At 34.0% G+C, this 14,106-nt stretch overlaps 1 protein-coding gene and 1 long non-coding RNA gene across 6 annotated transcripts in view; one reads left to right on the top strand and one right to left on the bottom strand.

Annotated features, from left to right (window-relative positions):
- Positions 1-10,492, top strand: part of LOC145242021 (uncharacterized) — a 270,257-nt gene extending 259,765 nt beyond the window's left edge. Inside the window, exon 3 of the long non-coding RNA XR_013862638.1 lies at positions 10,438-10,492. This is a non-coding gene — a long non-coding RNA (uncharacterized LOC145242021). The remainder of the gene's footprint in view (positions 1-10,437) is intronic.
- LOC145242018 (protocadherin beta-2-like) overlaps positions 1-14,106 on the bottom strand; it is an 828,148-nt gene that overhangs the window by 28,971 nt on the left and 785,071 nt on the right. The gene's annotated exons all lie outside the window — the stretch shown is intronic.

Below are 14,106 nucleotides of genomic sequence, written 5' to 3'. Positions count from 1 at the left end.
TAATAAGAGGGATTGATTTATTAGGATTTGTATTAGAAGCTCAGCAAAATTATTTAATTGTTGAATTTTTTGCATTTTGGTTAAATTTGTTAGTTTGCAATCGCTAAAAGCCCACACAAAAAATTGAACAAAAGACAAAATTAAAAAGAATGGTACTCATGCAGAATTTACCCCCCCCCACACACACACATACACATCCAAACTGAGCAACAGCAACGCGTGGCCGGGTACAGCAAGTATCTATTTTTTTTTTTTTTACACAGTGTTCACCACTTATCAAGGCCCGGAAGCCACTCAGGGATAAGGGTTATTGCAAGTACATTACGTTAGTGAGGAGATTTGCTGAAGTGTTTACTTAAGGGGGCGGTTCATTAGGAATTTGTTAACATTGGACTTGAAGACATCCAAGTTGTAGTCCGGAGGGAAGCAGGCAGACGGAACAGAGTTCCACAGGCGTGCAGTTCTAAGAAAGAAGCTTTGTTCATGGAATCCGCGTTTTGATTTAGGCACAGATATAGAGTGGGGGAAACTTTTCACAGTGGATTCAGCTAGACGGGTGTTTTTCGTGAAAGATTGGCGAGGGGGGACCAGAGATTGGAGTTCAGACGAGCATCTGCCATGGAAATAACGATAAAACAAGGACAGGCTCGCAACGTCTCTTCTGTGGGAGAGAGGTTGCAGGGAAGAGAAAAGGGCATCCCCCACTAAGCCACGAAGTCTATTTTGTACTCTGTCAAGGCAGGATAGGCTGTTTTTAGCAGCTCCTTCCCTGATATGGCAACAGTATTCCATCCTTGGACGTACTTGGCTTTTATATAGATAGAGAATTGCATCAGTAGTGAGATATCTTCTGGAGCGGTAGAAGGATCCCACCATCTTTCCAGCGACCTTGGCAACAGACTTGATGTATGTGTTCCATTTCAGATCAGGAGTAAAGGTCAAACCCAGAAGCTTGTCAAAACACGGGGCCTCACCCAGACGAGAGCCATCCATCACAATTGATGCCAGCTGGGGATCAGAGCGTTGATGATGTAAGGATAGGAGTTTGGTTTTGGATGCATTAAAGGTAACCAGCCAAATCTTCCCCCACTGAACCACGCGCTCGAGATCAGAGGAGAGAGAATCAGAGAGAGCTTTGTCATTTACAGCCTTTGATGTGTTGCCATAGATGGTCGTGTCATCAGCATAGATGTCAATGAATGATTTAAGTAGTATGTGTTTAGGGAGGTCATTGATGTAGATCAGGAAGAGAGTTGGGCCCAGGATTGACCCCTGAGGGACTCCAGCATTTATATTGCAGGCCTCCGATTTTTGTCCATCTACCACAACTCTTATGAGCCTATCAGAGAGAAATGATTTAATGATTGAGAAAACATTTCCAGTAATACCATAGCTGGAAATCTTGTGAAGTAGACCCTTATGCCATACCTTGTCAAAGGCCTTTGATATGTGAAGAGCAATTGCCCTAGAAAGGAAGCCTTTGTCAAGAGATTCACTAATCCTGTGGGATATAACCGTCAGCACATCTGTGGTAGATCTTGCAGAGCGGAAACCATATTGTGTGTCACTAAGAAGGTTATTCCTGCTGAGGTGGTTGACTATTTCTCTATTTAATATGGATTCCAGCAACTTACTAATAACACACAGGAGACTTATAGGTCTGTATTGAGAGGGAGATGACTTATCACCTGAATTCTTAAATACAGAGCAAACTGATGAGGTCTTCCAGGGAGTCGGAAAGCACTTCTCCTTAAGGCAGCGCTTAAATAGTTTATATATATATAAATAGTTTATATATATATAAAAATGTATAGTTTATATATATATAAAAATGTAATTCTTGCTTCGTTCAAAGTCGATTAAACCATATTTCTACATTACCAATTTAATTGAAATTTTCAGAAAATCTATCCGTAAAGTCAAGGAATGGTTGCATGTTATTAAAATAATTTAACATTGCAAATTATAAAAATATTAATTAAAATAAAAATATTTTTCGTAAGTCGCTTCTGTGAGACTGCCCAGTTTTATTTCTGGTAACTTTCGTTTCAACGACTCTCGAATTACAAGATAAGTAAAAAAAAAAAAAAAAGGTACTCATGCAGAGAGTTATCCGTGCTGAAATAATAACGTTATTATTTAAAAAGGTATTCTTAACATAAGAGGGGTGTTCTGTACCTATTCTGTACTTTAACCCTACAATTGAATAAAAAACATAACATAAAACTTTAATTAAATGTGGAAATACGATTTAAAAAATAGTGCAGATCACTCTCTGCATTAGCACAAACAAATCCCCTATTTTTTAAATTTAAATACATTTATGTATCTTACCAATTTTTTAAATTTTAAATTCCTTTGTTTATCTTAAGGCTTTTCACTAATCAAACATTACACTTTAATTGTTTAGTTTCTTTCACGGCATTGTTTACATAAAAAAGTTTGTTTTAACTTTTTCTAAACTGCTTCATTTTTATGACATGCCTCAGCGTATTATAAACACCCTAACCTCCCATGTTAAAAACGGCTTTCAAATTAAACACGCCCTTCCACAAACCTCGAAAGCCGTTCTTAACATGAGGAGGTTGGGGTGTTCATTCCGAAAGCCGTTTTAACATGGAGAGGTTAGGGTTTTTATAATATGCTGGGGAGAGTCGTAAAATTAACGAAGTTGCTATTTATTATTTATTGCAAAAATGGCTTGAAATTTATTTATTTGACAAAAAAAAATTACATTTTCTACAAACATTTAATAAGAAGATAGGTTGTTTTTTTTGATGTTTCTACATTTAAAATGTTATTTTACTTTTCCTAGCATTGTCGGCTGAACGCTGCGAAAATAATTACACAACGCTTAAAATTTTATTCATTGTTGATTTATTCAAACAGTCCTTTGGAAAATAAATATTTAAATAAAGTGGGGTACTCCTTGGGCGTTGAGGTCCATGGCGACCAGCAGAATTAATTAATGGTCGTTCTCCTATCCCCCCCCTTTGTCAAGGCTAACGCATGCGCACGTAACATTTATCATTTATTTACTTACATTGCCTTTTGCACTTTTACAAACATTGGCTTAACTCTTTTCATGAATAAAAAAAGTAATTAAACCTGACTTTGTCACTTTTACAAACATTTATTTATTTACGTTTGTTACATGAAAAATGCTTGTCCCCTTTTTCATGTAAGTAAAAATAAAGAGAATTAGTAAATGAAAATAAAATTAGAGAAAACAGGAATCGAACCCTGGAGATAAGTTTTAAAGGAAAATAGGTTTGAAATGGAATGTCCAGTAAATTATTGATTCTGATAAAATAAATAATAAATATAATTTTGGCTGGAATCTATTCATTGTAGAAAGAATGTTGGATAATAAAAAATGGGTTAAATGAGTTAGATATGTAGGTTGAATTCCTTTGTGAGACCAACAAAGGAAAATGGGAAATCAGAATGTTTTGAAGTGTGCAGGTTGCGCGTGTTGATGGCACGTGAGTTGTGGTCACGTTGGCCGAACATGCATGGATTTCTCAATATAGGAAGTGAGAGTTAGTTAGTTAGGAAGAGAAGTCAGAATGGAGGCAGAGAGTCAGAGAGTCAGACGAGAGTCCGACCAGTTCGAATCTTGGCCCGTCTGGAAGCGAGAGGGTTTTAAACAGAAAAAGAAAATGTAAGAAGAAACTTTGAATTCCTGGATGCAAGCCATTGACCGGTCAAGTGGAAGAATAAATGCTCATCATGTTTTTATAACTGCCATCTCCTGTGTCCATCATTACATGGAGAAGGTATTGTCTATTTATGCGTAAAAACCATTTGAAATTCATCATCTAAAAAATATATGTGTTAGAAAGTATACGTGTCTATTTATGTTATATAAACACTCCCGTTCAAACAGAACTGTCAAAAACATAAATGTCAACCTCTCAATCTATTGGCATAAATGCCAACCTATCGGTCTATCTATCTATATATTAAATCCCCTCTCAAAGTGTAATTATATGTACTCTTTCTCAATTATAAACTCTCTCTCTCTCTCTCTCTTTATATATACTTGTTAATGTCTCCATCCCATCTCTTACAATATGAACATCTCAACAATATGAACACTCACAATGAATATATATAATAACTAGCATCTCTTCCAACATGATTAAGACTGTAATCTCTCACTAAGACTCTTACTCTTCTTATAACATGAACAACAAAAGAACATTCACCATTCTAATAATAACACCACTACGTAACATGTTGGCTTAACTCTTTTCATGAATATTGGAAAAAAAGTTTGACTCTTTATGAATATTAAAAGAAAAAAGTTACTACACATTTATTAATAATTTCTCACTTTTACAAACATTTGTAAGTCATGTATTTACTTACGCTGGCTTAACTCTTTTCATGAATATTAAAAAAAAATAACTAAACCATGTATTGATAATTTCTCACTTTTACAGACATTTTTAATTTACATGAGTGGATAATTTTTTGGGTAAATATTTACATTTAGGTCCGCCTCCACAATTTTTTTTTTAAATGACGACTCTTATTGATAAATAAATCTACTTCTCTGCAATGGGCACTGAACACCTCCTTTTTTTAAAAATAGTATTTTCGAGTGGGTATGCTGACGACAAATATCAATTAAATTTTGCAAATATTTTTTCACCCCTCCCTCCAAAAATGGTGTTTATTCCGGAAGCTGTTCTTAAGATGAGGAGGTTGGGAGTGATTATAAGGTGGACCTAATCTAAAAAAAAAAAAAATACGAAGTTTTTTAAATGATTAAAATAATTTCTCACTTTTACGAACATTTTCACATGCGCACATAAGCAACTATTTTTTCATTAACTTTTTTTTACTTTTTTATTTAAAAATTAGTAAATTTCAATGAATAGAATAATAAATCATTTATCATTAATATGTGTTTTTGGTTTTGTGTTGAATGAAACTTTTTTTTTTTCATTACAACAATAATGAACCAATTTAAATCTCCCGGCATGCATTTAAGGGTTACGAAATTATCAATAAATCGTTTAGTTACTAAGCCAACGTCAGTAAATAAAACAAATGTTACGTGCGCATGCATTAGCCTTGACTGGGGGGGAGGCTAAGGGAGCGACCATTAAATGATTATGCTGGTCGCCATAGAACTCAACACACAAGGAGTACCTAAAGTGGCACTTATGCACTTATGTTATCGTGCTATTTTTTAAAATAGTATTTTCACGCTAAATTCAAATTTTACAATATGTTTTTCTTTTATTAATTTGTTAGGTGAAAGTATAGATAACCCGGTCGGTTTCTAATGTGTGGAAAATCTAGCTCCCCCCAAAAAAGGGTACTCTGGGTAGTAACAAAAAATTAAAATTGCCTCAGTCTCGAAAGATTTCTCTACTGAACGAGAAAAAAAACGGTGAAGTGTAGTTCACCTTCTGTTTCTCTCCCCCTCTCTCTTTCTCTTTTAATATCTCTCTTTATCCATCTCTCCCTTTCCCTCTCTCAATCTTTCTCTCTATATCACCCTCTCCATCTCTCTTTGAGCCCTTTTCTCTCTCTAACTCCCTCTATCTCTCTCTCTCTCCTTTCCTCTGTCTCGCCCCTCTCTGTTTCTAACTTTCCCCCTCTCTCTTTCTATCTCTCAATCCCTTTATCCCACCTTATCTCCTTCCCTTTCTCTATTTTCCTCTCACTTTCTCTTTTCTATCTATATATCTTCCTCTCTATCTATCCATCTCTAAATCCTTATCCTATTTTAGTCTCCTAAATTAATTACAGTGAATAAGGCATTGTCAAAACATGGATAGATCCTATTTTAGTCACCTAATTTACTGACTGTGAGAATAGAAGTTATTTGGAAATTACTGCTACCTTGAACAGCACCAGAAGTAACTGGTAAAACCTTTCTAATTAAATTGATTTTAGCAGCCATTTGGTAACAAAATGACATAGCCTTAGCCCTTGCTGCATGAGAAATATCTGCGACCTTGCTGCCAAGTAGAAGAATTATTTATTCTATTTTGAAACATTCAATTTTTCCAAAATCTCATGTTTGACATCTCCAAAACATCCAATATGGGGAAAAATATTGCAGAAATTCAAACTCATTGCTTAGGATGAATGCACAATGGTACGCAAAAAATCACTTGAGGCTCTTGGTCGATCCTTGCAAGATTTGCGTGGCAATGTCAGACCATTTGGGAATGCAGTAATATTGCTTGCAGGAGATTTCAGACAAATGTTACCTATTATTCTTCAATCAACACCAGCAGATGAAATAAATGCTTGCCTCAAATACTCTACTTTTTTGTGCCATGTGAAGGCATTAAACTTAACTCAAAATATGCATGTCCAGTTGCAGACTTTTTGATCCGCACATAAATTTTTGCATCACTTGTGGGAAATTGGGTTTGGAAAAGTGTCAGCAGATAAAGGCAAAATTCTTTGACTTTTAACTTCTGTAATTTTATTACATCAAAAGAAGAGTTAGTTTAAAAGGTTTTTGCAGATATTCAAATTATAAGAATTCCACTTGACTGAGTGAACGAGCTATTCTTGCAGGTTAATACAAAGACGTCCACACTATTATTCAATGTAAAATTCCAAGTGAGGTAGTCAAATACAAATCCATCGACACTGTTGTGAAAGCAGGTAAAGTGGTTAATTATCCAACAACTATATTTGCCAGGGATACCACCGCATGTATTGCAACTGAAATTTGGCATACTAATTATCATGTTGTAAAATATAAACCAATCCAAGCTTAGCAAAGGTGCATGGCTTGCAGTAAAAAAAAAAATTAACAAACAATATCATAGAAACAACAATCATAACAGAACTTTTTACAGATGAATATATCTTCATTCCATGCATTCCTATGATTCCATCGGATACATCATTACACTTTAGGAAATTGCACTTTCCAATTTTATTGTCGTTTGCAATAGCCATCAACAAAGCACAGGGAACAATCTTTACGATTGTGTGGCTTACAGTTACACACTGACTGTTTTTTTACATGTACAATCTATGTTACGTGTTCAAGACTCGCCAAACCAGAAAATCTCTATATCAGCTAAGAAAACGGAGCAACAAAAACTGTGTACCCATACGAAATGGAAAATTAAACCTATAAGAAACATGCTTTTTCTCATTTTGGAAGTTTTTCCATTGCGCCAATTTGAGCCACAGCAACGCGTGGCAGGGTACAGCTAGTATATATATATATATATATATATATATATATATATATATATATATATATATATATATATACATTTGGGAATCGAAAAAAGAAAAAGGAATACATGATAGAAACCCTATACACTTTTTCACATTGCACTTTATATAATACGCTCCTCCTTTATCTTAGAATTCCATATAATTCCCCCCTAACAACATCAATAATTTCATTAATTTATTTCGTTTCGGATGAATCCCACGCTAGACATTGCATCCCCATTATGTTACATAGCATCTTCTCTACTCTTCTGATGAGAAGATGTATTCTTTGAAATACCTATGTATAAACAGCCCCCTCTATCCTCCAACTAAATGTTTGTATACCTTTTTTTTTTTTTTTTTTTTTTTTTTTACACAGTGATCACCACTTATCAAGGCCCGGAAGCCACTCAGGGATAAGGGTTATTGCAAGTACATCACGTTAGTGAGGAGATTTTATGAAGTGCTTAATTAGGGGGGCGGTTCATTAGGAATTTGTTAACATTAGACTTGAAGACATCCAAGTTGTAGTCCGGAGGGAAGCAGGCAGACGGAACAGAGTTCCACAGGCGTGCAGTTCTAAGAAAGAAGCTTTGCTCATGAAATCCGCGTTTTGATTTAGGCACAGATATAGAGTGGGGGAAATTTTTCACAGTGGATTCAGCTAGACGGGTGATTTTCGTGAAAGTTTGGCGAGGGGGGACCAGGGATTGGAGTTCAGACGAGCACCTGCCATGAAAATAACGATAAAACAAGGATAGGCTCGCAACGTCTCTTCTGTGGGAGAGGGGTTGCAGGGTAGAGAAAAGGGCATCCCCCACTAAACCACGAAGTCTATTTTGTACTCTGTCAAGGCATGATAGGCTGTTTTTGGCAGCTCCTGCCCAGATATGGCAACAGTATTCCATCCTTGGCCGTACTTGGCTTTTATATAGATAGAGAATTGAATCAGTAGTGAGATATCTTCTGGAGCGGTAGAAGGATCCCACCATCTTTCCTGCGACCTTGGCAACAGACTTGATGTACGTGTTCCATTTTAGATCAGGAGTAAAGGTCAAACCCAGAAGCTTGTCAAAACACGGGGCCTCACCCAGACGAGAGCCATCCATCACAATTGATGCCAGCTGGGGATCAGAGCGTTGATGATGTAAGGATAGGAGTTTGGTTTTAGATGCATTAAAGGTAACTAGCCACATCTTCCCCCACTGAACCACGCGCTCGAGATCAGAGGAGAGAGAATCCGAGAGAACTTTGTCATTTACAGCCTTTGATGTGTTAAATAAATGAACCATTCTATACTATATTCATTAATATATACTTTTGTGACTTCAGAAGCAGAGCTAAATGCATATTGAGCTAAATTTATGCATTTTTCTTCTTCTTCTTCTCCTTCTTTTTTCTTCTTCTTCTTCTTCTTCCTTTTTCTTTTTCTCCCTTTTCTCATTTCTCTTCCTTCCCTCCCTCTCCTACTTTAAGGTCTATATCTGTTCATTTCTTAATTTAATAAGTAATGCTTAATGATTTTTTTAAATTCTTTTCCTCCACTTCCCTTTCTCTTTTGTCTTCTCTTTTTTTCTTAGTTCTCTTCTCTTCCCCCTCCTCTTTCTCTCGTGTCTATAATTACGTTTACTTTTTATCTTTTTACTCTCTATAACATTTATAATTTATCATTGGTTCGTTTTTCCAGTGATCACGTGTGTCTACTTGCAACTTTTTCTTTTTTTTCTATTTAATACAGCATATCTGATGAAGCAGGTCAGACGATTCGTCTGTGTCTGTCAAAAACTATAATGCTCTGTATTTACTAAAGGTAAAAAAATAAAGATATATATATATATATATATATATATATATATATATATATATATATATATATATATATATAAAGAGTTTAGCCAGCAACATTTGTTGATATTTAAGACTTATTATTTTTTAATATTTTTAAATATCTTTATAACGCATTTCAAGCTTTTATTAAGCTCTCTTCAGATATTTTTTAGTTAATGTTTTTTTTTTTTAATTAAAAGTATTTTAATGCACAATAATACAAACAATGAAAGTATTTTAATTAAAAGTTTGTTTCTTGGTGAAAGGTTTATGGAATTTTCTTTTGGGGGTCATCTTAGTTCAGTCAACGCTGCACGAATGTGCTTTTAAAAGATACATGAAAATGGGACTAGGTGTCTCCAATGGGATTGGTTAGAGCTTTATTTGATGGGGGTCAGTAATCGGGTCCATTTGGTGAGATCAGTATATCTGGAGTGGATGATAGTTATTAATGTTCATTTTTATGATTTTTCTTTTGATGTGTGCATGTCAGTGCGTGCATGCGTGTGTGTAAGGGTGAGTGGTTGTGTGTTGTGTGTGTGTATATGTGTGTATAGGTTAAAATCTGTGATGTCTTCTTTTCATATGTGCATGTGTTTGTATGTGTGCGTACCTGTATGTGTGTGTTTGTGCATGTAAGAGGGAAAGAGAGATAGAGAGAAACACAGGGAGCATGTGTGTGTGTTTGTGTGTGTGTGTGTGTGTGTGTGTGTGTGTGTGTGTGTGTGTGTGTGTGTGTGTGTGTGTGTGTGTGTGTGTGCGTGCAGGCACGTAGCGGATGTGTATGCGGATGTGCCGTGCTGTATGGACTTATGTGTTCCTATTTACTTGTCTCCCTCGTACATGCACCTATGCACACTTTTTCTGGTGACTTAAGGAGAGTGTGAGTAGATTTTAATGGGAGAGTAAAAATTTTGCTACCTTCCTGTAAATATAACTAACGAAAAATAACATATTAATCAGGACTAAATATGAACACAGATAAAATCACTTGAAAAATATATTTTTGTTTTTAACATGGAACAACATCTGACATAAGTAACAAAACAGATTTTTATATTCATTTTATTAATAAACATTTAACATTAATTAAATAAAGGGAAAAATAATGTTTAGTTTATATATAAAAATGAAGAAATCAGAACGGAATCGGATTAAGATAGCGGATCATTGAAAAACAATAGATCTCCAAGTGTAGGTAACTATATCAACAATAAATGATAATAAAATTGAAAAGCTAACGTGAAAAATTAATATGCCTTACACATATGACGTTGCATTGCACGCATTTTTATTATAAATATATACTAGTGCAAATAGCATGCATTTCTTATTCTAATTATCTAGCCGTATGTTTGCATTTTTGTTTTGAATTTAATCATTTTGGTTTGCTTTTAGATTGGATGACCTTCTGATGATCGATGATGCTATGAAACTGCAGTAAAATGCTAAGCAAGTATATTTTCTTGTTATTTATACGTTTATATAAATATGTATATATATATATATATCTTATTTTTAATTTTCTTATCAGTTTATTTAAGGTGGGGATGAAGCATCCTATCGGATGCCAAACATTCACCCACTCTTAGGTTTTCCAACTGAGAGGTCTTTTTAAGATTCTGACCGTCCCTTTGAGTGCAATTAATAGAATCTCTCTTGCGCTTCGTTTAACAGATAGATTTTGAAATTCTTTTCCATGGGTTCAGTTGCTTCTATAATAACTGGAATTATAGAGATCTTCCTAAGATTCCATTTTTCTTTTCATGTCGTACATAAAACCTTGGTATTTCGTTATCTTTTCCCTTTCAATGTTTAACCCAGTATCATTGGTGGCGCTAACTTCTACTAAGGTTGTTTCTTTCTCCATTTTGCCCCATATCACTATGTCAGGCCTAAAAGCTCCGTTTCCTCGGTACATGGCTGTAGAAATTGCATCGTCATAGGGGATGGTGTATAACTTATTTTCAACTGTTCTTTCTGATAAACATATTTCCAGGATTTGCTGCTGCATTCAATATTCAACTTTTTACAGATCGTCGAGTGGAGATATTTACACATTCCCTTGTGTCGCATTGTATGCTTGCTGTCCCCTGGCAGAACTTTTATAGCTTGGTGTTAAGAGGTTCACACTCTCTTCTGTGTGGAAGAACATGCACTTGTTATCACTGCTGAGACCTCTGATTTTCTTAATATGTGTACGTGTATATGTGTGCGTGTATATGTGTATGCGCGTATTTATACGTGTGTATATACATACACGTGTGTATACATGTATATACACGTACATGTACTTATATATATATATATATATATATATATATATATATACGTTTTATTTTTATTACCGTTTTTTTTTCTGTTCAGTTACATTTTTGTTTCAGCTACATGACCGTTTTTTGGCCGTTATGTAGCCTCCTCAGACTTTACAGAAAATATATATATATATATATATATATATATATATATATATATATATATATATATATATATATATATATATATATATATATATAAAAGTTTTTATGTTCAAATTTCATTTAAAAAGAATCAGTTTTCCAAATAAAAATTTATTGTTTGAACCAAAGAATACAATGTTTAAATCAAAATCTTTAATCCATGGATTTTCAATGTAAGTACATCTCTTCAGAGGAAAAAATTCTAGCAAAATATTAATATTTGTTCGAAATTATTTTTTTAAATAGCACATACAGAGATAATATTAAAGATGAAATGCCTTTAAGAGACATAGAGAAAGGAAATGATTGCTGAAAAAAAAAAGGATATAATTGGTATCCAAATACAGAATTAATCGTTGAAAAAGTATGATGGTATAATTAAGTTCCATAATGTTTGAAGATTGGTATAGTGTAGGTAAAACCGAAATATTTCTGGTAATGCATCCAAAGCAAATCAGAACCATTCCTTCGCGAAAATTAATCCGTTTCATTTTTGGTAGTTTCAGAAAGCAGAAGTATGTTCCTTTGCATAAAATTTTAAATCCAAATGGTCAGGTTAAAATTCAATTCAGCTAAAGGCAATAATAAAATATAGTTGTTATATATTTATAATTTGGATTAAATATACATAAATATCCGGGAAAATTTTGAAAAACTTGGAATCCAAGCGGATGGCATTTTTTAAAAACCGTTTACGCTCAAATGGTGGTCTCTAATCTAATGTATTTATATTGAGAATCCATGGATTAAGCATTTTAATTTAAACATTGTATTCTTTATTTCAAGTAATAATTTTTATTTTGGAAAACGATTCTTTTTAAATGAAATTTGAACATATAAATTATGATTTTTATTTGCTCTGTCTAGTATATTGAGCAATTTTATTTGGCTGGGATTGTCTTATCTGAAATTTTCCTTCCATTATTTTATAAGATTTGAAACCACTAGATTCAGTAACCTGTAATCTAATTCATTTTAATCTTCAATTGGTTTTACAATCAATACCTTAAAGTACCTCTCTGTCTGTCTGTCTGTCTGTCTCTGTCATATATATATATATATATATATATATATATATATATATATATATATATATATATATATATATATATATATATATACCTTTAATTAACATAAGACATGCCCAAAGAAATGGCCGCGTTGAAAATGAAACCATTCTGCTCTTATTCGATGATTTTATTCCATTGCAATTTTTTTTTCTGTTTGCGTCCTTCTTAATTGTAACTTTTTTCTTTAGACTCGAAACTCTACCATTTTCCCCCTTTTTAAATCCCAATTCTCATTCTCCATCGGAATCGACCCTCTCCCCGTCACTCCTTTCACATCTTGGTCATTTTTCATTCGACTCTTTTTTTTTTGTTTTTCAGCAATTATCTTGAATTGGTTTTACAATCAATCTTTCTATTTTTATTTCATTTAAATTCTTATTTTTCGCTTGTTTTTCTTTAAATTTATTTGTATTTTCTTTTATTTGATTCTCTTTTATTTAAAAAAAAAAAACCCTTTTTTTTTCTAACATTCACTTACCTGCATAGCTTACATTGAATTCTTTTATCATTATAGTCCAGAACATTTTACTTAATTTTAGATTTCTTATTTAACTTTTGTTTTTCGTTCTCCAATTCCCTTCGCTAATCTTTCTCCTAAAAAGAAATAATAAAATATAAAAAAATGTCTTCCAATTTCGATCTTTTTTTTTTTAAACTTATTTCCATTTTTTTTTTTTTTTTTTTTTCTTATTTCATCTTATTACATTTCTGGGCGCGTTGACACCCGGTTTTCCTTTAAAATGTTTACTTCCTCACGGTCATTTCTTCTTCACATCATTAAAGCAGCTTTTTAGCGGCACCATTAACCATTCTATTCCTTTACTGCGCCGGAATACGCTATCGAAATTCACTCATTTAAAAACGATTTGCCTCCCCCTCCTCCCCCTCTCTCTCCCTCCCTTTCTCTCTCTCTCAGAGAGATAACCCATTCCTACCTCTCTTGCCTTCCATCCTCACTATATTTTACTCTCTCCATCTCACTGTTTTTCTTCTTTTCTTCTCACACATTTTCATTCTTTCTCAGTCTCTCTCAATCTTTTTCTCTGTCTCTCTTTTTTCTTTGTGTTCTCTCATGCTCTCGTCATATAATCTGCTTTCTCCTTCTCTCCTACCATGTCTTATTCACTCTCTCCTTTTGTCTCTCCTTCCTTCTATACGCTATCGAAATTCATTAATTTAAAAACTATCTCACCCCCCTCTCACCCCTCTCACCCCCCTCTCTCTCTCTCTATCTATCTCACTCCTTTTACCCTCTTTTTCTCTTTCATTGTTTTCTGCCTCGCCTTCGTTTTCAGTTTTCTCTCCTCCTCTCTCTCACTGTTTTCCCCTCTTTTCTCTTTCACTGTGTGTTTCCTCTTTTTCTCTCCTCTCAGTCTATATTCTTATCTCTACTTTTACCCTCCCTCCCTCACTGTCTTTTTTTTTTTTAATCTCGCTTTCCCACTTCCGCCCTCTTCCATTTTCTCCTTTCAATCTTTCTCTTTCGTTTTCACTACGTCTTTTTCTGTCTCACTCTATTTACGCGTTTTTTCTCCCCC

This window comes from Euprymna scolopes, chromosome 21, assembly GCF_053919585.1.
Source record: "Euprymna scolopes isolate OS-2025 chromosome 21, ASM5391958v1, whole genome shotgun sequence".
NCBI classification, from domain to species: domain Eukaryota; kingdom Metazoa; phylum Mollusca; class Cephalopoda; order Sepiida; family Sepiolidae; genus Euprymna; species Euprymna scolopes.
Note: the sequence above shows the minus strand (reverse complement) of the source record. Positions and strands in the feature narration are given on the sequence as shown.